This window comes from Scyliorhinus canicula, chromosome 20, assembly GCF_902713615.1.
Source record: "Scyliorhinus canicula chromosome 20, sScyCan1.1, whole genome shotgun sequence".
Taxonomy (NCBI): domain Eukaryota; kingdom Metazoa; phylum Chordata; class Chondrichthyes; order Carcharhiniformes; family Scyliorhinidae; genus Scyliorhinus; species Scyliorhinus canicula.
Window position 1 is genome coordinate 55,990,656 of NC_052165.1, and position 24,526 is coordinate 56,015,181.

General features: G+C 51.7%; 1 protein-coding gene across 2 annotated transcripts in view; it reads left to right on the plus strand.

Annotated features, from left to right (window-relative positions):
- LOC119955033 (ninjurin-2-like) overlaps nucleotides 1–24,526 on the plus strand; it is a 306,288-nt gene that overhangs the window by 276,085 nt on the left and 5,677 nt on the right. The window lies entirely within an intron of this gene.

Consider the following 24,526-nt stretch of genomic DNA (forward strand, 5'->3'; position numbering starts at 1 on the left):
TATAGATCTCGGACACCCTACCTGTTATATTACCCTACGTAATATATATATATTACTTTCCTGAACCAGCCGAGTTGTTGAAATGAGTAATAGTCTTCTTTTAAATATAAACTAATATATTGAGCAATAAAAATAAATAATGTGAGTTATTTTACTTAATACTCAACTAGTAAATAAAGAAACAATTGTAGAGATAACTAATTCAATTGTACAATACAATGCATTGATAAAAAATAACTTTTCTCTCTAGCTTTATTATGACTGTTCACTCTGCACTCCTGAGTCACACTGTCATCAGAAAGAGCGGGAAAACCATTAATATAGATTCTGATAGTGAGACCTCTAGTGTTCAATTGCCTGTACTAGCATTACATATATTGATCATGTATATTGATATACAGAGATCACTACACTACCCTCACCCACTCCTTCCCTCAATAGCACCTTAACCTGCAATCCCGAGGGCAAAGCAGGAAAGGACGGCACTTGCTTCCTCACAAAGGCTCGAACCTGTAAGTATCCATTCCCAATGGGTAACTCGTATTCCTCCTCCAAGTCTTCTAAACTCACAAAGCTGTCCCCACAAACAGGTCCCTAAACCGCTCCATCTCTGCCTGTTGCCACCCCCTGAAACCTCGCGTCCAACCCCAATCGGTGCCCACCCTGAGGCACCTTCCAATCTCAGATGCTGCCGCCACTACCCCATACCCGCAGGGCTGCCACCATCACTGGGCTCGTGAAGTACTTGGCCAGTGAGAACGGCAGAGGCACAGTCAACAACACTCCTAAAATCATACCCCTGCAAGAGGCTGCCTCCACGCCTCCCCCTACCCCACTACTCACTTCCTCACCATAGCAATGTTTGCTGCCCAGTAATAATTCATTAGTTTGGAAAGGCCAACCCACCCTTCCGCCCCTCGCTCCAGTTTCAACAGCACCTTTTTAACCCGTGGGGTTATCCACGCCCACACAAACCTTGAGGTCAAAGTATTGACTTTGTTTTTTAAAGTATTTTTGTTCAACGAATTTTCAACATTTTCATAATACAACCCCCAAACAAGCAAACAAGACATCCCCCTACCTTCCCCCCACAAAGGTCAACGGTAACCAACTTGATAAATAAACCCCAACAATTGCAGAACCTCTCCTTCACTCCCCTCAGCTAGAACGTTACCTTCTCTAAAGTCAAAAACTCCAGTAAATCCCCTCCACCACGCCGAAGCACAGAGTGGAGAAGCTGACCTCCACCCCAACAAGACCCGCCTTCGAATGAGCAATGAGGCGAAGGCTAAAACATCCGCCTCTGCTCCTGCCTGCAGCTCAAGCTGGTCCGAGTATGGCTTAGAACATAGAACATAGAACAGTACAGCACAGAACAGGCCCTTCGGCCCTCAATGTTGTGCCGAGCCATGATCACCCTACTCAAACTCACGTATCCACCCTATACCCGTAACCCAACAACCCCCCCCCTTAACCTTACTTTTATTAGGACACTACGGGCAATTTAACATGGCCAATTCTAGGGGTCCGGGCTTCAATTGCCTCCAAATCATCACTACGGCCACCACTACCTGAATCCCCGAATACGTTCCTGGGGCCTGCAACCCCTATCCCCTGCAAGAGCCCGTCTCCATCTTTACCCACAGAGCCCTCCCCTTTTTGCATCATCCTCTCAACTCCTCAGCATTTGCTGCCCAATAATAGTAAAGCAGGTTCGGGAGGCCTAGCCCCCCCCCCCCCCCCCCCTTCCTCCCTCCCTTCTGCCTTCTCTTCTGCCTTTCTCATTCTGGACACCTTCGCCCACCAAATGAACGAGGAGGTCAACTTATTCACCCTCTTGAAGAACGATTTAGGTCAAGAGACCGGCAGACACGGGAACAAAAACAGGAACCGCGGCAACACATTCATTTTGACAGCCTATACCCAGCTTGCCAATGACAAAGGAAGATTGTCCCACCTTGCCAAACTTCCAGAGTTCTTAAAATGAGACGTTGCCAAGCGGAATAGCAACCCTACCACCCTGGTTCTCACTCCCAGTGGGGAGATCATGAAAATCTCGCTTTACCCTAGATTTAACTTGTACCCCAAGAACTTCCCAAACCTCTGGAGAAACTCCATTATGACCCCATCAATACCTTTGGCTCCGAGATGTACAAGAGCAGGTCACCTGCATATAAGGACACCCTATGTTCTACCCCACCCCTCACCATCCCCTTCCAATAACCACAAGCCCGTTAGCGCAATGGCAAGGGCTCTGTAGCCAATGCAAACAGTAGGGGGGGAATATAGGGCACCCTGCCTCGTGCCCCGATGTAATGCAAAATACCCCGAGTTCGAATTATTCATGCGCACACTTGCCCTTGGTTCCTTATATAGCAGCCGTACCCATGCCCCACTTTCAGTCCGATCCCAAACCTCTCCAGTACCGCCATCAGATAACCCCATTCTACCCGATTGAACACCTTCCTGCAGCCAGAGCCACTACCACTTCTGTCTCCCTTCCCTCTGCTGTAGAGAGGACCACATTCAGCAACCTCCTCACGTTCGAGACCAACTGTTTTCCCTTCACGAACTTCGTCTGATCCTCCCAAATCACCTTCGAGAGACACCCCTCCAACCTTAACGCCTTTGCCAATATTTTGGCATCTAAATTCAGCAGAGAAATGTGTCTATATGACCCATACTCCACCGGGTCCTTATGTTTCTTTGGCAGTAATGAGATGGAGGCCTGCCCCACCATTTGGTAAGACACCCCTATCCATCAGGTCTTCAAACATGCCCACCATCAGTGCAGCCAGCTTGTCTTTAAATTTCTTACTAAATTTGGCTGGGAATCCATCGGGCCCCACCGTCTTCCCTACCTGCATCCTCCCAATTGCCTCCTTCACCTCTTGCACCCTCACCAGTTCCTCCAAGCCCACCCTATCCTCCTTCCCCCAACCTCGGGTACTCCAACCCATCCAAGAATCCCTCATCACTCGTTCCTCCTGTGGTGGCTCCGACTTATACAGCAAGTCTACAAAATTCTTCAAATACTTAATTAATCTGCTCCACCACCAACTTCCTCGCCTTATTCTGTATCCAAACTATCTCCCTCTCCTCTGCCTCCCTCCGGAGTTGGCTGGTCAGCATGTGTCCTGCCTTCTCCCCATAATCATATACCGGCCCCTTCACCTTTCTCAGCTGACGTACCGCCTTCCCCGTGGACACACCGACTTATTCAAAAATTGCCCCTGGGATCGGGCATTAAAGTTCAAAAAACCCAAAACTTTGAGCAGGAGCTTCCCAACGTGCGACCTCCACCTCCATGTCACCGGACGTCCAACGTATTGACTTTCTTACAGAATGAATTTGGGACAAAATCAGGAGGTTCTGAAAGACAATTAAGAGCCTCGGCCGCAATGCCATTTTCGCTGTTTGCACCGCCCCGCCAACGACAATGGCAGCACATCCCAACTCTTAAAATCCTCCTTCATCTGTACCACCAACCGTGCCAGATTCAACCTATGTAGCTGCTCCCATCTCTGTGCTCCAAATATCTGAAGCTCGCCCCCACCACCTTGAATGGCAGCTCTCCAACCTCCTCCTCTGGCCTAGATCAGGAACACCTCACTCTTCCCCATGTTTAGCTTATATCTGGAAAACCGGCCAAACCCCTCCAGAATATTTATGATTCCTCCAATACCCAGTGGGTCTGAAATATACAGCAGCAGATCATCCGCACACAAGGAAACCCTTTGCTCAATCACCCCCCCCTCCCCCCCCCCCCCCCCCCCCCCCCCCCCCCACCACCACCTCCTGCACAATCCCTCTCCAACTCCTCAACGCTCTATGCGCCATTGCCAATGGCTCTATTGCCAAGGCAAAACGTAACAGGAAGAATGCACACTCCTGCCTTGTCCCACGGTGTAGCTGGAAGTACCCCAAGCTCACCCGATTCATCCATACACTCGCTACCAGCGCCCTATACAACAATCAGATCCAGTCCACAAACCCCTGCACGTAGCCAAACCATCCTAACACTTTCCACAGATACTCCGACTCCACCCAATCAAAAGCCTTCTCTGCATCCATTGCCACTGCCACCTCTACATCCTGCCCCTCCGAGGGTATTATAATCACGTTTAGTAATCTCCTAACATTCGCTGACAATTGCCTCCCCTTTAAGAACCCCGTCTCGTCTTCCCCTGTCATCCCGGCATAGAGTTCTCGAGACCAGGATCTTTGCCAGCAACTTAGTGATATCAGGCTGTAGGACCCACACTGCTCTGGATCTTTATCCTTATTTATTAGGGATAATGATGCATGCGATAATGTAGGGGGGGGTGTTCCCCCTTTTCCCTCAACTCACCAGCAGGGGCCCCACATCCCCCAAACTTCTGATAAAATTCTAGAGAATCTATCCAGGTGCTTTCCTTGCCTGCATTGTCCCCATGCCCTCCATCACCTCCACCAGTCCAATGGAGGCCCCCAGCCCTTCTACTAGTTCCTCCTCTGCCTTAGGGAACCCCAACCCATCCTCCCTCCCAGGTCGGGGGCTCCGATTCATAAAGCCTCCTGCAGAACTCCTCAAATACCCCATTTACCCCCACCAGGTCCAGTACCACTCTTCCCCTCCCGTCCTTCACCCTACCTCTCCCTCGCTACCTCCTGCTTCCTGACCAGCATCTGACTAGCCTTCTCCCCTTACTCATACACTGCCCCTCTGGAAATTCACAACAGCCCTACTGCCCTCCCCGTGGACACCAGGCCGAATTCCATCTGGAGCTTCTGCCCCTCCTTTAACAACCCTGTCTCCGGGGCCTCCGAATATCTCCTGTCCACCCGCAGAATCTTGTCCACCAGCCTTGTTGTCTCTTCTTGCTCCTCCTTCTCTATGTGCCCGGATCGCAATGTACCCCCCCCCAACCACCCCAGTCCACTTGCAAGTCCACCTAGTGAGGTGCGTGGTCGGAAACCACAATCGCTGAGTACCCTGAATCGATGACCCCCCAGCAGCCGCGCCTTGCCCACCACGAAAAAAATCAATCCGAGAGTATATCCTGTGCACATGGGAGAAGTATGAGAACTCTTTCACCCTCGGTCCCCCAAACCTCCACGGGTCCACTCCCCATGCACTTCATGAACCACTTCAGCTCTTTCGCCACCACCAGCACCTTCCCTGACTTTGGGCTTGACCAGACCAAACCTGGTTCAATGACCGTGTTAAAGTCTCCCCCCCACTATATCACTGATATTGAAGCGGGGTAAAGACCCGGAGGCGTGCGGGTCCTACAGGCCAATCTCCCTGATTAATGTTGACGCTAAGCTCCTGGCAAAGGTACTGGCGGTTAGAATGGAGGACTGCGTACCGGAGGTGATTGGGGAGGACAACCTGAGAAGATTACTTAATGTGATAATGATGCCCCCGGCGGGCAAGGAGGTGGAGGTAGTAGTGGCGATGGACGCCGAGAAGGCCTTTGACCGGGTGGAGTGGGACTATCTATGGGAGGTGCTCGGACGGTTTGGGTTCGGGGAGGGATTGGTGGATTGGATCAAATTATTATATCAGGCCCCGAGGGCCAGCGTCAGGACTAACAGAGAAGTGTCGGAGTACTTTAGGTTGTACCGTGGGACCAGACAGGGCTGCCCGCTCTCCCCGCTGCTGTTTGCGCTGGCCATAGAGCCGCTGGCGATTGCGCTGAGTGCCGCAGAGGGATGGTGAGGGGCGGGGTAGAACATAGGGTCTCTCTTTACGCAGACAACCTGCTCCTGCTCCTGTACGTGTCGGACCCTGCGGCCAGGATGGGAAGTATACTGGGAATGTTGAGGAAGTTCAGCCAGTTTTCAGGATACAAATTAAATACAGCCAAGAGTGAAATGTTTGTGGTACAGGCAAGGGGCCAGGAGAACAGATTGAGAGGGCTACCGTTTAGGCTGGTTGAGGAAAATTTCCGGTATTTGGGAATCCAGGTGGCACGAGACTGGGGCAGGCTGCACAAGTTAAATTTGGCCAGGGTGATGGAGCAAATGAAGGGAGAGTTTCGGAGATGGGATGCACTCCCGCTGTCGCTGGCAGGGAGGGTGCAGACTGTAAAGATGACAATCCTCCCTAGATTTCTGTTTGTTTTTCAGTGCATCCCGATCTTTGTTCCACAGTCCTTCTTCAAAAGAGTTAACAGGATGACCATGAGCTTTGTCTGGGCGGGAAAATCCCCGCGGGTGAAGAAGGCGATGTTGGAGAGGAACCGCAGCGAGGGAGGGCTGGCTTTGCCGAGTCTGATTAATTATTACTGGGCGGCCAACATCGCTATGGTAAGGAAGTGGATGGTGGGTACGGGGTCTATCTGGGAGCGGGTGGAGGCTTCGTGCAGGGGCTCCAGCTTGGCAACCCTGGTCACGGCTCCTCTACTGCTGCCGCCGGCCAAGTACTCCACCAGCCCGGTAGTGGTGGCGACCCTGCGGATATGGAGCCAGTGGAGGAGGCATGTAGGGGAGACGGGGGCGTCGGTTTGGGCGCCAATCTGCGACAACCATCGGTTTGCCCCCGGGAGTATGGATGGGGGGTTTCGAATTTGGCGGCGGGCGGGGGTGGGAAGGGTGGGCGATATGTTCCTGGAAGGGAGCTTTGCGTGTTTGAGGAGCTTGGAGGAGAAATTTGGGCTGGTAAGGGGAAATGATTTTAGGTACCTACAGTTGCGGGACTTTGTTCGTAGACAGGTCCCATCTTTCCCACGCCTCCCGCCAATGGGGATCCTAGACAGAATAGTCTCTAGGGGGGAAGAAGGGGAGGGTAGAGTCTCGGGTATTTATAAGGTGCTCATGAGAGAGGAAGGGTCCCAGACGGAGGAACTGAAACTTAAATGGGAGGAGGAGCTAGGCGGGGAAATGGAGGAGGGGCTGTGGGCAGAGGCCCTGTGTAGGGTAAATTCGACCGCGACATTGGCCAGGCTCGGGCTGATTCAATTTAAGGTCATTCACCGGGCCCATATGACGGTGGCTCGGATGAGCAAATTCTTTGGGATAGAAGACAAATGCGCTAGGTGCGCGGGAGGACCAGCGAACCACGTTCACATGTTTTGGGCATGCCCTAAGCTGAGGGGGTACTGGGAGGGATTTGCGGGGGTCATGTCCCGGGTGGTAAAAACAAGGGTGGTGATGAGTCCAGGGATGGCAATTTTTGGGGTTTCGGAGGACCCGGGGGCCCAGGGGGAGAAAGAGGGCGATGTTTTGGCCTTTGCTTCCCTGATAGCCCGGCGACTAATACTATTGGCGTGGAGGGACTCAAAGCCCCCGAAGACTGAGTGGTGGCTTGCGGACATGTCGAGTTTCCTGGGTATGGAAAAAATTAAGTTCGCCTTGAGGGGATCTGTACAGGGGTTCGCCCGGAGGTGGCAACCATTTATTGACTTCTTTGTGGGAGAGTGAGCGTCAGCATGGGGGGGGTAGAGTAGAGTAGAGTAGGAGGGATAAAATGGCGGGTAGTACCGGTGGGAGAGGAGCGGGCTTGTGCAGTATGTTACGATTGAAGTATTGAAAGTACATGGATGTTTGCACATTTCTGCCTTTTTTGCTTTCTTTCTGTTGATGTCTATAACTATTTACAAAACCAAAAACTACCTCAATAGTTTGAGGCTTTATGTGAGGTTGAGGGCCCGGGCAGTCTGGAGGAACTTCCTCAGGTTTGCGTCGTGGTCCTGCTGGTCATGGCCGCAGATGGTGACGTTGTCCAAGTACGGGAAGGTAGCCCGTAAGCCGTACTGGTCCACCATTTGATCCATCGCCCTCTGGTAATTAAATTGAGATACCTTCAATTACGACACAGGAGAGAAGATTGGTAATTCAAAGGCTTTAATTACCAGAGAACCGGACAGCTGCCGAGAATGTGGTCACAGCATGCTGCCCAGTGAGCATCACCTTATATACCGTTTCCTGGGGGCGGAGCCAGAGGCGGAGTCCCCCAGGGTTCCAAGTCCGGTCTTAAACGGCCAATGTATTAAAGGCAAGGTACAGTTACAGCAGTTACCGATACCATTCATCACAACCTCGGAGGAGAGCTCCGAGGATGCCACCATAGATGCATCACAGCTGTCATCCCCACCCTCTACCAGCGCAGAGACACGCACTTCAGTGGGCGAATGTAGTGGTCAGGCTTCTGGAGCACATTTTCGTGAGCACCACACAGTTGCTGATGCCCATCAGGTGGAAGCAGGGATGCCCAGATGAGACAGCGGTTGGAGGTCCAGATCCCAGGACCCAGCTGGGACCCAGTCAGATGTTGAGCCTCTGGACCAGGCTATCCCAGATCTGATGCAGATGCTAAGATGTGGCTCTTGTATTCAGGGGTGAATGTCAGCGATACTCCAGCAGGTCCATAGCAGATTTGAGGAGTTCCAGAGGCTACAGGCACAAGAGATGGCACCGGCAATGCATGGCACCAAGGCCAACACTGCTAGGGTGGCGTCCAAAGTGGAGACCCTGGTGTATTGCGTCAGCAGCTTGAGTGGCGGTGTCCTTGGCTTGGCTCAGTCGGTGACGGCCACGGCTGAGCCACCCGACAGCGTGACCCAATTGCTGGGGGATGCGACGCAGTACCAGATAGACCTTGATGAGGCACAGCAAGACGTGTCCCAGTCTCAGATGGGTATAGGCGAGGCATTGCGGACCATGTCCCAGTACCAGGTGGACATTGCTGAGGCGCTGCAGAGCATGTCCCAATCATGAGGAGAATTGGCAAGGGTGTTGACACCATGGTGCAGACATTGGAGAGCCACCAAGGCTGGCAGAATAGATGATGCAGGGGCAGCCGAGGCTCAGTTCAGCTGCCTCTCCATCGCGAGGTGAACCCTAGGGCCCTATGGGCACCGACCAGGATGAGGGGGTGCCGTATGCCAACCTAGACTCGTCCCATAGAGTGGTGACGGTGGCCAACAGCTCCCCCGAGTTCCACACCGCCAACAAGCAGTCAGCACCCGGAACAGGGTGCTACCGTTATGTGTTTTGGGGCTCTTAGGTCCTAGAGACCACAGCAGATTCCCGCTAGATACATCAAAGGCCACAGGACAAGGTAAGCAGCCTCCACCTCTGATGTGCATCCTGGGGAAACACCTAGATGCAGGAAGGCTAAGCACATCGAGGATCACTGAGAGGGCACTGGGGTAAGGAGGAAGGAGTGTGTGTGGGGGTGGAGGAGGTGAGGTGAGGTGGTGAACGGGAGAGTGGGGCGGCACCATCGGGAGAGTGGGGCAATGATGGACACTTATTTGTGATACATTTAGAAACCCTTCACCACAACCAGTATGAAGCCTCTGGCACTTTCTTCTGCAATGCGGGCCGAACTCCAACCCTTTACCCCATCACACCACATGCAGGTGATAGGTGTGAGCAAGCACACAGGCAGGGGTCAGACTATGGCATAGATTGAGGAGCACCTGCAGTCAGCTCTCCGCGGGTCATGCAGCACGCTGGATCAATGTACACAGACACCTGGGAGGGTGGGAAAGCGATGACGGACTAGGCCACGTCCTACGTGAAGCAGGCGAGGATGAGGGCCTCCCTGGCCCTCCAGGTTTGCCAGACCTTTGCCACTGCCACCTCTGGCTGGTTCTCTGGTTCCTTGCTGGGATCGTCCTCCAGCCCCTGCTGGTCCGGCACCTCCTCCTCGGAGGTGGCCACATGTTCCTCTACCTCCAGCACATTGCCCTGCTGCTGTGCCAGGTTGTAGAGGACACTGCAGACCATCACAATACGGCGACCCCCCGGGCACCACTGGAGCGGTCGAGGCATTGGAACCTCATTTTGAGCAGACCGATGTACTGCTCAGTGACAGACTGGGTGACCGCATGGGCCGTGGTATATGAGGTTTCCGCATCAGGTATATCAGGTTTCCGCATCAGCCACCAGCCTCCGTACTGGCGTCATTAGCCGGGTGCTAAGCGTGTACCCCTTATCCCTCAAGAGCCAACTGGCCATTCTGAGGTGGTGCTCGAAGAGGCCGGGGATGTCTGACTGCCCCAGGATGTAGCTGTCGTACATATTCCCTGGGGAGCGTGCACACTCACGCAAGATCTTAAGGCGGTAGTTGCAAACAAGCTGGATGTTCAGGGAGTGGAACCCCTTTCCTTTGACGTGGGGCACTCCCAGATGGCCCGGTGAGTGCAAGGCGACATGTGGCCTTGTACTCACTGGGCCCCTGAAACCTGGGGAATCCCGGCGCTGACGGAAAATCCTGCTGCCCAAACATCTTGTTAGGCTTGGTCCATCTAATTTTCAGCTCGGGAAAACAGGGCATCCGTGACCTGTCTGATGCACTGTGGGTTTTAGACTGGGAGATGGCACACAAGTCCGTGCTCGAGCTCTGGAATTATCCTGAGGCGTAAAGGTTCAGGGCTGCGGTGACCTTGACAGTCACTGAGAGCGGCTGCCCTTCTCCTCCATGTGGTGCCAAGTCCACAAGGAAATGGCACAGGTGCCGCAATGTCTACTTGTTGAGGCGGAGCCTCCTGCGGCATGCGCTGTCTGTTATTTGCTCAAATGACTATCGACGCTTGATGGGCAGCCGGTTCCTCAGGGTGTAGGGTGGGTCCATGCACATGGGCCGCCACCTTGACTCTTTGTCGACGCTCCTGCTGTTGCCACCATCTCCGGCGCCTGGCCTCCCGGCCTGCCAATAGCACCACAAGGGCAAGTTCAGCAGTGTCCAAAATATCATCCATACCGTTCAGTATCTGTAAGGAATTGGCAAACAGCGATATTTTCCACCCTGGGACCCTCCATTCCCCCATTGAGCCGGCTCCCACTCCCCCAACCCAGCATGCTCACCATCGGGAATCCACTTTGGATGTGGGAGGTGCTCACTTAACCAGGATTGCCAATTTTCCATTGGCAATAGCCTTCAGCTGCACGGCCAGAGGCCTTCGCGGTCAGTGGGAGTTATGGGTTGTCAGTGGGGCAGACAGGTAGGGACTAGGGTTGCCCCGGAATGGGTACACACTCTCCAGGGGTTGGCATGGAGGAGCCGTGTGTGGTTACACCCCCAGCACAGACCCCCAACAACCCCCCCCCCCCCCCCCCCCCCCCATGGTGGCCCAACCAACCGAGGCTGGAACCCCCCCCCCTCGTATTGCCCCGCCCCCACACAGCCCTGTCCGAGTACAGGGGCCAGTAGCCCAGTGCCCCCAGGCTCTTTGCCTGTGAGTAAAGATGGCTACTCTCATCCTCGGGTCCCCACAGCAGCCCATCCACCAGGTTCACGTTTTTAAAAAGGAGTACTAATCGGCGCCAGCGTGAGCGCTTGCTGGGGATGTGGCTGGATCACGGGGAGGCCTTTGGATATGGGGTGGCTCCCATTAATTGTATGGTGATTATTGGTTTCTCGCCAGGCTACGATCACGTATTTCATCTAAGAGAGCATGCCAATTTCATTGCGAACAGTTTGGCGCCCGGCGCTGTTCCTGTTTTTGGCACCTCCTGCTATTTACTGGCCTCGTCACACTCTCGCTTGACTGCAATGAGGTCACTGAACTGTGGCCTGTACTTCAATTCTAAATTTTAAAAAATGCAATTTCTGCCTTGCAGACAGAGAACCAGTATCTTGAATTTGGACATAGAAGCTAACTTTATTTGCACGTCTCCAGTTACTTACAAACTTTCACCGTCCCATAGTGCCATATGAAACTGCAACTGACATAAGATAATTAATGTGACTGTCATTTCAACTGAAATGGAAGCAGTAGGATTAGAATGCAACAGGTTCATTTGTCCTTGTTAATCATTTTCAAATGACATCTTATATATTGCATTCCCAATAAATAAAGCACTGAAATAAAAGCAGTAAATGCTGGAAATTGTGCTCAATTTGGTATCTGAAAGAAAACCAACATGTTCAACTAACTCAGATGAGAATCTGATGAAATATTGTGTTCAAGTCAAATAAATGCTGACTAAGTGACTGCATTTCCAGCAATTTATGCTTTCATTTTTGATTTCCAGCATTCAGGGTTTTATTTTTTATTTGTATCATTTTTCAGTTATTTCAGATTAGCTGATTGTTACATCCCTGATGTAGCTCTTCACCGGAAGGAAGCTGATGAACCTTGCCCATTCGACAAGCAGATTCAGATAAATGTCTTTTTCGTTATCTCTAACAAAGTAACAAAAATGTAAGATTATGTAGAGTTTTAGATTTTGCTTTTATACTCCTCAAATAGGGTGCATCTCTGTTCTGAGTTGATAGTGGTTCCAGTACCTCCCTGAGTGCAGTTCAACGTTATTTGGTACTAAATGAACAGAACCTAAAAGGTTGACGAACAGAGATGTCTTAAAAGGAATGTAAAAACTAAAAAGCAGGATCCTACGTTGGAGTTATTTCATCACTAATTAGTTGCTGGTAAATATTTCACAAACATTTGACCTTTAAGCTGTGGAGTGTGAATGAACCCATTGTCAGAAAGCTTAGGAGCGACTAGTAAAGTTTATCAACAAGCAGGAGTCTGTAAATAACTTGTTTTCAGAAATATTTCCATATCTGTTCAGGTACTATTAACGTCTGGCAATATTACTGGCAGTGTCTAGCTTCTGTAGCCAAAGCCAACCAATAGACAAACAGATCTTCAAAGGCAGAAGCAGTAAAAATACCTGACATTTCTATGAAGGTGTTTTTCCACTTCCTAATAATTTTTATTTAGGCTGTGGAAAACGCAAACCATTTAATGCAGTGAGATACGAAAGGATTTCATATTTGCAAATCAGGATGCAAAGCCAATGTGTGTTATATGCAGGGAATTACTGGAAAATGAAAGTTTAAAGCCCTCAAAAAGTCAAAGGCATTTGACTGGCGAGTTCAAAGCCAAGCCTCGATCTTTTGAAAAGGATGCAGCGAAAACATAAATGATCAGCTGAAGTCCTTAGCAGAAATGTAACATTAAATGGCAAAGCAAGTGAGATCGTGAGGACCAAGCAGACTCACCTATCGCATTAAAGGTAAATGGTTGGTCGCGATGGCCGGCCAGCATGGGCTCCAAAGGTCGGCCAGCTTGGGTCGCGAAGGTTGGCCAGTGTGGGTCGCGAAGGTTGGTTGGTGTGGGTCATAAAGGTCAGCCGCCGTGGGTCGCGAAGGTCAGCCCGCAGGTTCCAAAGGTCGGGCCGTTCGTAAAACTGGGTTCCGGAAAAAAAGGTTTGACAAAAAGTGCTTTAGAGAGGGTTCAGAAAAGATTGACAAGAATGGTCACTGAGACGTTGGACTTCAGTAATGAGGATAGGTTGGAGATGCAGGAATTGTTCTCCAAAGAGAAAATAAAATTGAGCGAAGATTTAATAGAGGTGTTCACAATCATGAGAGGCCTAGGCAGAGATGATAGAAATAAACTGATCACTTTTGTGGTGGTGAGAACAAAAAGCCTCCAGATTAACGTTCATAGTTTTTTAAAAAACAAAGAGGTCACTAGAAAATATTTTTTATGCAGTGGGTAGTTAGGATCTGGAATGCACTACCTGGGAGGGTGGTGGAAGCAGCTGCAATTGTGGCTTTCAAAAAGGAATTGGATAAGCACCTGAGATTTATTTTTAATGCAGGGTTACAGAGAATGGGCAGTGGACTATCTGCATTGCTATTGCAGGGAGATGGCATGGACTCAATATGCCCTCTTAGTAATCAGAAAAAGTGAGAAATTAAGAATAGAATATCCACATATATAATTGCTTAATGATTCACTATCCTGCAAACCTAGTTAGAAAATATTCTCAGATAAGACTAACTAGTTTGAACATTGTTGGAAGAGACAACAAGTGGTATGAGACTGTTGGACTTTTCAATTAAGCTTGTTTAATGAACTTGCTTGCTGAAGGACATATATCCACTAGTACATGGGAATAGATGTGCCTGCTGTGAACAGTAGACCAGCACACCAGCCTGATATGGAGTAAGAACAGCTGCACTGAATGACCATTGTGAATGCTTGTTAGCAGGCATCATATACAGACCCGGGCATAAATAACTGACAGTGAAATTAATTACATTTTTTGTGGACTTCGTATGGTGCCAGAGATTAAATGTTTATGGGAAGGTAGGAGTCATCTGCGAAAGGACAGCTTGAAAAGTGATAAGACAATCAACATCCTGGGGAATACCATTGATCAGAAACTGAATTAAACTAGCTACATTAATATTGTGGCTACCAGGGCTATGAATCCTACAACAAGTGACTCACTTCCTGACACCCCCCAAAGCCTGACCACCATAGAACCATAGAATTTACAGTGCAGAAGGAGGCCATTCGGCCCATCGAGTCTGCACCAGTTCTTGGAAAGAGCACACTACCCAAGCACACACCTCCACCCTATCCCCATAACCCAGTAACCCCACCCAACACTCAGGGCAATTTTGGACACTAAGGGCATTTTATCATGGCCAATCCATCTAACCTGCACATCTTTTGGACTGTGGGAGGAAACCGGAGCACCCGGAGGAAACCCACGCACACGCGGGGAGAACGTGCACTCTGCACAGACAGTGACCCAAGCCGGGAATCAAACCTGGGACCCTGGAACTGTGAAGCAATTGTGTTAACCACAATGCTACCGTGCTGCCCCAATACCGTCTACAAGGTACAAGTCAGGAGTGTAATGGAATACTCTCCAAATACCGGGATGAGTGCAACTCCAGCAAGAAGCTCGACACCATCCGGGTCAAAGCAGCCCGCTTGATTGCTACCCCTTAGACAAACATTCAAACTCTCCACCACCGACAAAGAATGGCAGCCTATCTACAAGATGCACTTCAGTAACTCGCCAAGGTTCCTTAGTCAGCACCTTCGAAAGCCATGATCACTACCATCTAGAAGGACGAGAGCAGCAGATACCTCGGAACCCAACCACCTGGAGGTTCCCCTCCAAGTCACTCACCACCCTTACTTAGAAATATATTGCCGGTCCTTCACTGTCGCTGGGTCAAAATCTTAGAGCTCCAACCCCAACAACAATCAGGGACACCTCAGGGACTGCAGCAGTTCAAGAAGGCACCACCACCACCTTCTGAAGGGCAACCAGGTATGTGCAATAAAATGCTGGCCTAATCAATGACACCCACATCTCGTAAATGAATTTTAAAAAAGAAAGAAAAGAGGTAAGAATGACTAAATAAGGCCATATGATACAGGCAAAGTTCCAAAACCGAAATAGCAGGTGATTAACATCAAAGGTGAGATATGTAACCCAAACTTTGGACAAAAAACTTGCTGCGGGATTCTCCCGAATCCCCGCGATGGCCCGACGCCGGCGTAAAAACGGTGCGACCCACTCCGGCGTCAGGCTGACCGGAAGTTGCGGAATCCTCCGCACTTCTGGGGGCTCGGCCAGCGGTGGAGGAGTTGGCGCCGCGCCAACAGGCTCCAAAGGGTCGGCGCAAGTTAGCGCAGAACCGCCGGCGTGGTTCCACATATGTGCAGACCGGCCGGCGTATTCTAGCGCATGCACAGGGGGGTGTCTTCTCGCGCCGGCAATGGAGGAGCCCTACAGGGGCCGGCGCGGAAGGAAGGAGTGCCCTCATGGCACAGGCCCGCCCGCAGATCAGTGGGCCCCGATCGTGGGCCAGACCCCCCCTGCAGCCCCCCGGACCGCACCAGCCGGCCTACCAGCCAGGTCCCGCCATGTGGGACCATGTCCAATCCACGCCGGCAGGACTGGCCAAAAACTGACCCGGCGGGGGGTCGGAGAATGATGTCCCATTGAGTATTCCGAAATAAAATCAATCTTGAGAGGACCTAAAGGCTTTTTCAATAAAACAGCCAAGTGTACACCCCTGAAAAGGTTATAAACTTCATTGCAGGAAGGTAGAAAAGGGTTCTGAAGTATCCTGCCCAATCTGGGCCAATACTCTCCATGTGTGACGGTCATATCATTTTAGTGTATAACCAGTAATATTATCTTATCTTATTAACATTCAACATTCACTACGTTGGTTGCACTCAAATCCTGACTGGATGATACATTGGTTGAGTGTTTGGCTATTGATAACTCTCAAATAGATTTCTAAGTTGCGAGGAAGGGGGCGATTCTCACAAAAAGTGACTAAGGACAGGATTCTGTGGCCTCCCAGCTGTGTGTTTCTCGGCAGCAGGAGGCAGTGCGCTATTTGCTGGCAGCGGGATTCTGTGGCAGCAGGAGGCAGTGCGCTATTTGCTAGCAGCGGGATTCTGTGGCCTTGGCAGCAGGAGGCAGTGCGCTATTTGCTGGCAGCGGGATTCTGTGGCCTTGGCAGCAGGAGGCAGTGCGCTATTTGCTAGCAGCGGGATTCTGTGGCCTTGGCAGCAGGAGGCAGTGCGCTATTTGCTGGCACCGGGATTCTGTGGCCTTGGCAGCAGGAGGCAGTGCGCTATTTGCTGGCAGCGGGATTCTCTGGTTCAGCCACCGTCAATGGGAATTCCCATTGAAGCCTCCCTGCAGCCAGGAACCCCACAGCAGCGGGTGCGCTGCTGACGGGAAGAGAATCCCTGGCGTGAACGATCAGAGAATTCCAGCCAAGGCGATGTTTCGGACGGTTGAACTAATGAGAGTCCCTCTGGTTATTCTGGCATGATCCTATCGCAATCCAACCAAACTGAATCATTTTTTGGAGCGTGGGAAGATTCGCACCGAATCCTCCCACATTTAGGATTTTTTTTGGAATGGGGGCCTAAAGGAAGACTGGCTCCTCAGAGGTCGTACCGATCACAAAGTTAAGTTGATGATATCCCTTCCTCTCACCACCACGGACATCACAACTCCCACATACATGGGCAATACCCCCAAACTGTGGGTTTCTCCATGGCGTGGGGTGGCGACAATTGGAAATCCCATTGGCCAGCTGCCAGAATGAAGGATCCCGCTGCCGGTAGGGCGGTGCCACGCAGGAAAACACGGCTCGCGGACCGGAGAACCCAAAGTGTGAAAAGCAAGCATTTGAAGTGGAGATTTCCAAAGTTAGATGTGCAACAAGTAAACATATCGTGGATAAAAATTTGCATGGAGGAGATAAGGTGTGGCGTGTTTAGTTGTTAAAGTTCAAAGAGTTTTGTTCTGAAAGCCTAGTGCTCTTGCTGGTCCTCGTCCGGGCTGGCTTTTATGAGGTTATTTAACGAGCCCAAGCTGATGGGATTCGCCTACTAGCAGGGGAGCTCGTATTCCACGAGGAGATCAATTGGAGAGATCAATTGGGGGGTCCCCGTAGGTCTCTGTGGGTTATTACATCCCTTCCCTCCAAAAGTCCAAAGGTCTCCCAGTAGCCAATTGCAGAACGTTCTCCTTCACCATTTTGCCTGTGGCTGTACTTCTTGCAACGGTGAGGCCGTTGGTGGGCGGCGTGTATCATGTCAGGGAATGACTTTTTCATTCCGAACGCCGAGGAGGTCCTGTCAGAGGTCCATCTCTGACCATAATGTTCTCCGAGGGTACTGAGGATTCTATGCCCATATCAGATGCTGAGTTGTACAAGTCCTGCTGGCCTGGGCACAGGCCTTTGGTGGGAACTGTACCTTAGTTCAAGGATGGTAGACGGACAGGGTGTTGATGAGGGACTGATTCATCGAGCGTGGTTCTCTCTAGTGCAGGCTCCCTACCTTTGTTTTTACATGGTCCGTGCTCCAGTCTTGACAGTGTAGGAGATTGGCCCCTTCCTCTCCACTATAGTCCCTGGAATCCACTGGCCGCCTGTGGTGAATTATAAATACTAATAATCCACACTGTTGTACAACATGTGTTGAGCCTGTTTATTGTCTTGGATCACGTGTAGTTGCGCGGCTCTACCCATAGGAGGAGATGAGGAGCTTGTACTGGGCTCCTTCCCTTGGCTCCGCCCATGGCTCCACCCATGGCTCCTCCCCTTAACCGGAAGTATAAAGGTTGATGCTGAGAGCCTGCCTGCCAGTCATCTGTTCACTTCTAACCACGTGTCGCCTGAATTGATGGTCTCATCAATTTAATCGTCTTAAGAAACAGTAAGGAACGACTATCGAATCAGCCCTCAAACCTGATCGACTGGAACTCGACCCACAGGATGCAGAGACGAAAGAAATCTTTTCACACTGGCTCCGATGTTTTAAGGCCCACCTGGCTGAAGCAAGCACCACAGAAATGACGGAGGAGCAGAAACTCAGCCTACTGCATGCAAGGGTGAGCCATCGTATATCTACTCAGCTAGTTTAGCTCACTGGGCAAAATCGCTGGCTTTTAAAGCAGACCAAGCAGGCCAGCAGCACAGTTCAATTCCCGTACCAGCCTCCCCGGACAGGCGCCGGACTGTGGCGACTAGTGGCTTTTCACAGTAACTTCATTTGAAGCCTACTCGTGACAATAAGCGATTTTCATTTTTTCATTTTCATTAAATTGTACCGGCTCATATACAGAGGCCGTGGCCCTACTCGACAGAATGTACGTGAGACCCGTCAATGAGGTCTACGCACGCCACGTTTTTACTACTCGCCGCCAGCACCCCACAGAATCGCTAGAAGAATTTCTAACAGACTTAAAACCCTTATCCCGGGACTGTAATTACCAGGCTGTAAATGCTGCTGAACATATGGAACTTGCTGTCCGCGATGTCTTTGTTGCAGGCCTCAGATCCAATTACATGCGCCAGCGACTGCTTGAGAAGGGGGCCCAAAATTTAGAAGACACTGTTGAACTCGCTACTACTATGGAGGTCTTGTTTCGCAGCCTCACCTCGTTCCCTGCGGACTCGCGACCCCGTCATGAGCCCTCGACCAGCGACTGCCCCAGGCCTGCGCCGCGCGGCCACCCAGCCACAATGTTGCCCCAGCCTGCCACTTTTGTGGCCAGCCCCAGCACCCGCGACAGCACTGCCCGGCCCGCAACGCGACCTGCAGCAGTTGCGGTCGCAAAGGACACAATGCCAGAGTGTGTCTGGCGAAGAAAGCTCCAGCCTCTAACCCTCCCACGGCTCAAAGCACTCGTTCTCTGAATTCGCAGGCCCGCAGGTCCCGTAACGCCGCGGCCTATACCTCGACTCCGCCCCCACCCGCCACGTGCAACCCATAGGGGCCGCCATCTTGGCGGACCCCCACCATGCGGCTGACCACGTGCGACTCATGGGGGCCGCCATCGTGGACGCCATCTTCCTTGCCACCCGCCACATCAGATCCACGGGGACGGCCATCTTGGGCTCCATCCTCTCCAAATTCAGAAAATCTGATCGAAGACTGCGACCTCAGCGGGCATTCACCACGGGGCCACCCCAACACAGCGGACTGAGCCGCCGACTACCCGCAACTCTGCGCAGTCACGTTGGACCAGTCGGGTCCAAAACACCTCCGCAACTCAATGACGACCGTTCAAGTCAACGGGTACAGTACACCGTGCCTCTTCGACACCGAGAGCTCCGTCCACCCAGATCTGGTAAGACGCTGTTCGCTCCCTGTTTTTCCTGCATGGCAAACTATCTCCCTTGCTTCGGGCTCCCACTCTGTTCACATCCAAGGGCGCACTGTCGCGACCCTAACGATCCAAGGCGCTAGTTACTCTAATTTTCAACTATACGTCCTGCCCGAACTCTGCACCCCACTCTTACTGGGACTCGACTTCCAGTGTAACTTCAAAAGTCTCACCCTCAGCTTCGACGGACCTCTACCCCCACTCACCATCTGCAGCCTAGCCACTCTGCGAATCTCCCCCCCTCCACTCTTTGCCAATCTCATTCCGGACTGTAAACCCGTAGCCACTCGCAGCAGGCGGTACAGCCTGCAGGACAGGGTGTTTATCAGAACCGAGGTTCGGAGGCTCCTACATGAGGGGCTCATACAGGCCAGTAACAGCCCCTGGAGAGCTCAGGTGGTGGTCGTCAAGACCGGGGGAAAATTCCGCATGTTCGTGTACGAAAGTCAGACCATTAATCGGTTTACGCTCCTCGATGTGTACCCCCTCCCCAGGATTGCAGACATGGTGAATCAGATCGGCCAGTATCGTATTTTCTCCATGGTGGATCTGAAGTCTGCATACCACCAGCTCCCAATCCGCCCGGAGGTCCGCCACTACACGGCGTTCAAGGCCAATGGCTGCCTCTTCCATTTCCTCCGGGTTCCCTTTGAGGTCTCGGTGTTCCAACGAGCAATGGACCGAATGGTGGACCAGTACGGACTGCGGGCCACGTTTCCGTACTTGGATAACGTCACCATCTGCGGCTATGACCAGCAGGACCACGATGCCAACCTCCATCGATTTCTCCAGACGGCCCAGAAACTCAACCTCACTTATAACATGGAGAAATGCGTTTTCCACATGACCAGGCTAGCCATCCTCGGCTATGTCGTGGAAAACGGAGTCCTGTGCCCCGACCCGGACCGTAAGCGCCCCCTCTTAGAACTCCCTCTCCCTCATTGTCCCAGGGCCCTCAAACGGTGCCTGGGATTCTTTTCATACTATGCCCAGTGGGTCCCTCAATATGGGGACAAAGCCCGCCCACTATTTAAGGCCACACTTTTCCCCCTGTCGGCTGAGGCTCGCCAGGCCTTCAACTGCATCAAGGAGGACATCGCCAAGGCGGCCATGCGGGCGGTGGATGAATCCGTCCCCTTTCAGGTTGAGAGCGATGCCTCAGAGGTAGCTCTTGCAGCCACATTAAATCAGGCAGGGAGAACAGTCGCATTTTTCTCCCGAACCCTCTCCGCTTCGGAACTTCGACACTCCTCGGTCGAGAAAGAAGCACAAGCCATTGTGGAGGCTATACGTCACTGGAGGCACTACCTCACAGGTAGGAGGTTCACCCTCATCACCAACCAAAGATCGGTTGCCTTCACGTTTGACAACTCGCAAAGGGGCAAAATTAAAAATGATAAAATTCTGAGGTGGAGGATCGAGCTCTCCACCTACAAATACGATATTATGTATCGACCGGGGAAGCTCAACGAGCCCCCAGATGCCCTGTCCCGTGGCACGTGCGCCAGCACGCAGAGCGACCGCTTAAAAGCCATCCACAATGACCTCTGCCACCCGGGGGTCACCCGGCTTGCCCACTACATTAAAGCCCGAAATCTGCCTTTCTCCACTGAGGAGGTAAAAGCCGTCACCAGGGATTGCCCGATCTGCGCGGAGTGAAAACCGCACTTCTACAGACCAGACAGGGCCTACCTGGTCAAGGCGTCTAGGCCCTGTGAACGCCTCGCTATCGATTTCAAAGGGCCACTCCCTTCGACTAACTGGAATGTGTACTTCCTGAATGTCGTCGATGAGTTCTCCTGATTCCCTTTTGCTGTCCCGTGCCACGATATGACCTCCCACACAGTCATTAGGGCCCTGCATAGTATCTTCACCCTTTTTGTTTCCCCAGCTATGTACACAGCGACCGGGGTTCGTCTTTTATGAGCGACGAGCTACGTCAGTATCTGCTCGACAAGGGCATCGCCTCGAGCAGGACTACCAGCTATAACCCCAGGGGGAACAGGCAGGTGGAGAGGGCGAATGCGATGGTCTGGAAGGCCGTCCTACTGACCCTCCGGTCCAGGAATCTCCCGATCTCCCATTGGCAGGAAGTCCTCCCAGACGCGCTCCACGCTATTAGGTTCCTCTTATGTACCGACACCAATCAGACCCCTCACGAGCGGCTCTTTATTTTTTCCAGGGGCACTACCACGGGGGTTTTGCTCCCGGCATGGTTGAAGACACCGGGCCCAGTACTCCTCTGGAAGCACATCAGGGCACACAAAACTGACCCACTCACAGAAAAACTGCTTCTACTACACTCGAACCCCCAATACGCCTTCATAGAGTACCCTGACGGCCGTCAGGACACCGTATCCCTCTGGGACTCAAACCCCACCACTACCACCGCCGAGGTACCCCTCACACTACATCCCACCCAACTCACCGCGCCCCACGCCCCCGCGCCTACCAGTTCCCTACACATGTTCCGCACGCCCGCACCTGCAAGCTTCCAGCGCCCCCACTCCCCAGTCGAACCAGACGGCTACGAAGCTCGGACAGAATCACCCCCGGAGTCCGCCATCGTACCCCAACCGACCGTGATCATCCAGCCACCAGAAGGGGCTGCAACCCCAGTGCTCCGCCGATCACAACGGACAACTCGACCACCGGACAGACTCAATCTGTAAACCATCACCCCCGCTGGACTTGATTTTCTTCACAGGGGGTGAATGTGGTGAATTATAAATACTAATAATCCTCACTGTATTGTACAACATGTGTTGAGCCTGTATATTGTATTGGATCACATGTAGTTGTGCGGCTCTACCCATAGGGAGAGATGAGGAGCTTGTACTGGGCTCCACCCTTGGCTCCGCCCATGGCTCCACCCATGGCTCCTCCCCTTAACCGGAAGTATAAAGGTTGATGCTGAGAGCCTGCCTGCCAGTTCATCTGGAGTTCATCTCGTCATAGGCAGGCTATGTTGTAAGACGATTAAAACCACTGTTCACTTCTAACCACATGTCGCGTGAATTGATGGTCTCATCACCGCCGTCTCCAAAATTTCAAATGTGGACCGCTCCGCTACCCCAGGTTTAAAGCTTCTGTCATGTGTTCGATGATCATGTACCCCTTCTGGAGAGCCAGCTTTTTTTCCATCTCCCCGCCAATGTTCGGGATTGTCAAACATAGGCGGGTCAGGAGACATCGGCCCATCAGCTCTGCCGGCTCCCACCCCAGTTGTAGCACGTGTTGTAGTCCAGTAAGTAAAGAGCAACCGCATCAGTTTTGTGCCAACTGGCCCTGTCGTCTGTTTTTTCATCCCCTGTTTAAATATCTGGATTGCCCGTTCCACCAATCTGTTTGAAGATGTGTGATATGGGCAGTCCGAATGTGTTTCACCCCATTCGCATAAATCCTTGAAATTCCTCACTGGTAAAGGAGGGTACTGTTGTCAGTGACAAGCACCTTAGGAATCCTGTGGGTGCTGAAGGACGTTTCCATGGTGGCTTGCAAAATGATGGAAGACATCCTGTGCACATCCATCCCCAAGTGGGCGTCAATCAGGAGCAGAAACATTGAAAGGTCTGGTGAAGTCGGGATGCAAACCCACCCAGGGTCATCCCGGCCAATCCCACGGCTGGAGCCAGGATGATGGAGGGAACTTCTGCTGCTCCTGGCAAGCTGTACATTGCTACACAATTCGCTCGATGTCGCTGTCGAGCCCTGGTCACCACACGCAACTCCGAGCGAACATCATCATTTTGGAAATCCGAGCAAACATCATCATTTTGGAAATCCCTGGGTATTCGTTAGGACATCCTGCAAAATGGTTCGCTGACCTGGCTGCAGAACCACCACGTGAGCTCCCCACAGGATGATGCTGTTCTCCACGCTGAGCTCCCGCTGATTTGTCACATAGGCCCGCAGTCCCTTTGGGGGTTTCCCCTGAAATCCACCATGTAGTTTGACGTAGCGCAGTTTTGCAAAAGTAGGGTTCTTTTGGGTGCATGTACGGATTTGTGTGGCTGTGACAGATAATGTGTCCATGTATTTTAATGCCAAAATGACTTTCTCCGCTACTGGCGGGTTTGGGGGGCTTACAGGCAGCAGGAGCCAATTGAGGGCATCTGCATGTACATTCTGTGCACCCGAATGATATTAAAATGTGTACTCCTATGCCACCAACAGGAAAGCCTATCATTGGACTATGGGTCGACGCTGTCAGCGGTATCAATGTATCTCTCTTGAACAGGCTGAATAAAGGCTTATGCTCTGTTACTACTGTAAAATGATGCCTGTAGAAGTAGTGATGAAATTTCTTATCTGCAAGAATCACGGCCTGTCTTTCCTTTTCAATCTACACATAGCAATTCTCCGTGTCGGCCACAGTTCTGGACACCTAGGCTATTGGCCTTTCTGTCCCATCGACCACCGATGGGACAACACAGCCCCAATGCCATATGGTGAGGCATCCCATGTAAGGATGAGTGTCTTTGATGGGTCTTAATCTGACAAAAATTTTGAAGAGAGAAACTGTTGCTTCACCCTGGGGAATGCTTCTAGTTGTGGCACTTTCCACAGCCATTTCTAGTTCTTTTTTGGAAGCACACGTAGAGGCGCCAACAAGGTAGCCAGGTTTGGGATGAACTCCCCATACCGTAAAAGCCCCAGGAATGACCTCAGCTCTGTCGCGTTCTCAGGTGTCGGTGCTCCCTTGATGGCCTGGACCTTTCCGCCACCAGGTGCAACCCCTCCTTATTGACGTGGTATCCCAAATATGTGACCTCCTTCACCTGGAAGACACACTTGCCCCTTTTCAGGCAGACACCCTGACGGGTTAAAGCTAATATAGCATCCCCAAAACTTATTGCTCTTATCTCGTGCAGTAACCTTTTATGTCGAAGGACATTTTCTAGGTTGCCCAGGTGTTCCATTTCGGTGGATCCTGTATTAAGTACATAGTTCAGATAGACAGCCGCCCGGGCAGCCCTGGAAGATGTTTGTCATCACCTGCTGGAAAATTGCACCCACCGATGACACCCTGAATGTTGATGGTGACACATTTTCTAGATGTCACATCTAGCTGGAGATACACGGGGGTCATGTCCAGCATCATGAATGAGTAGCCCCCAGACTT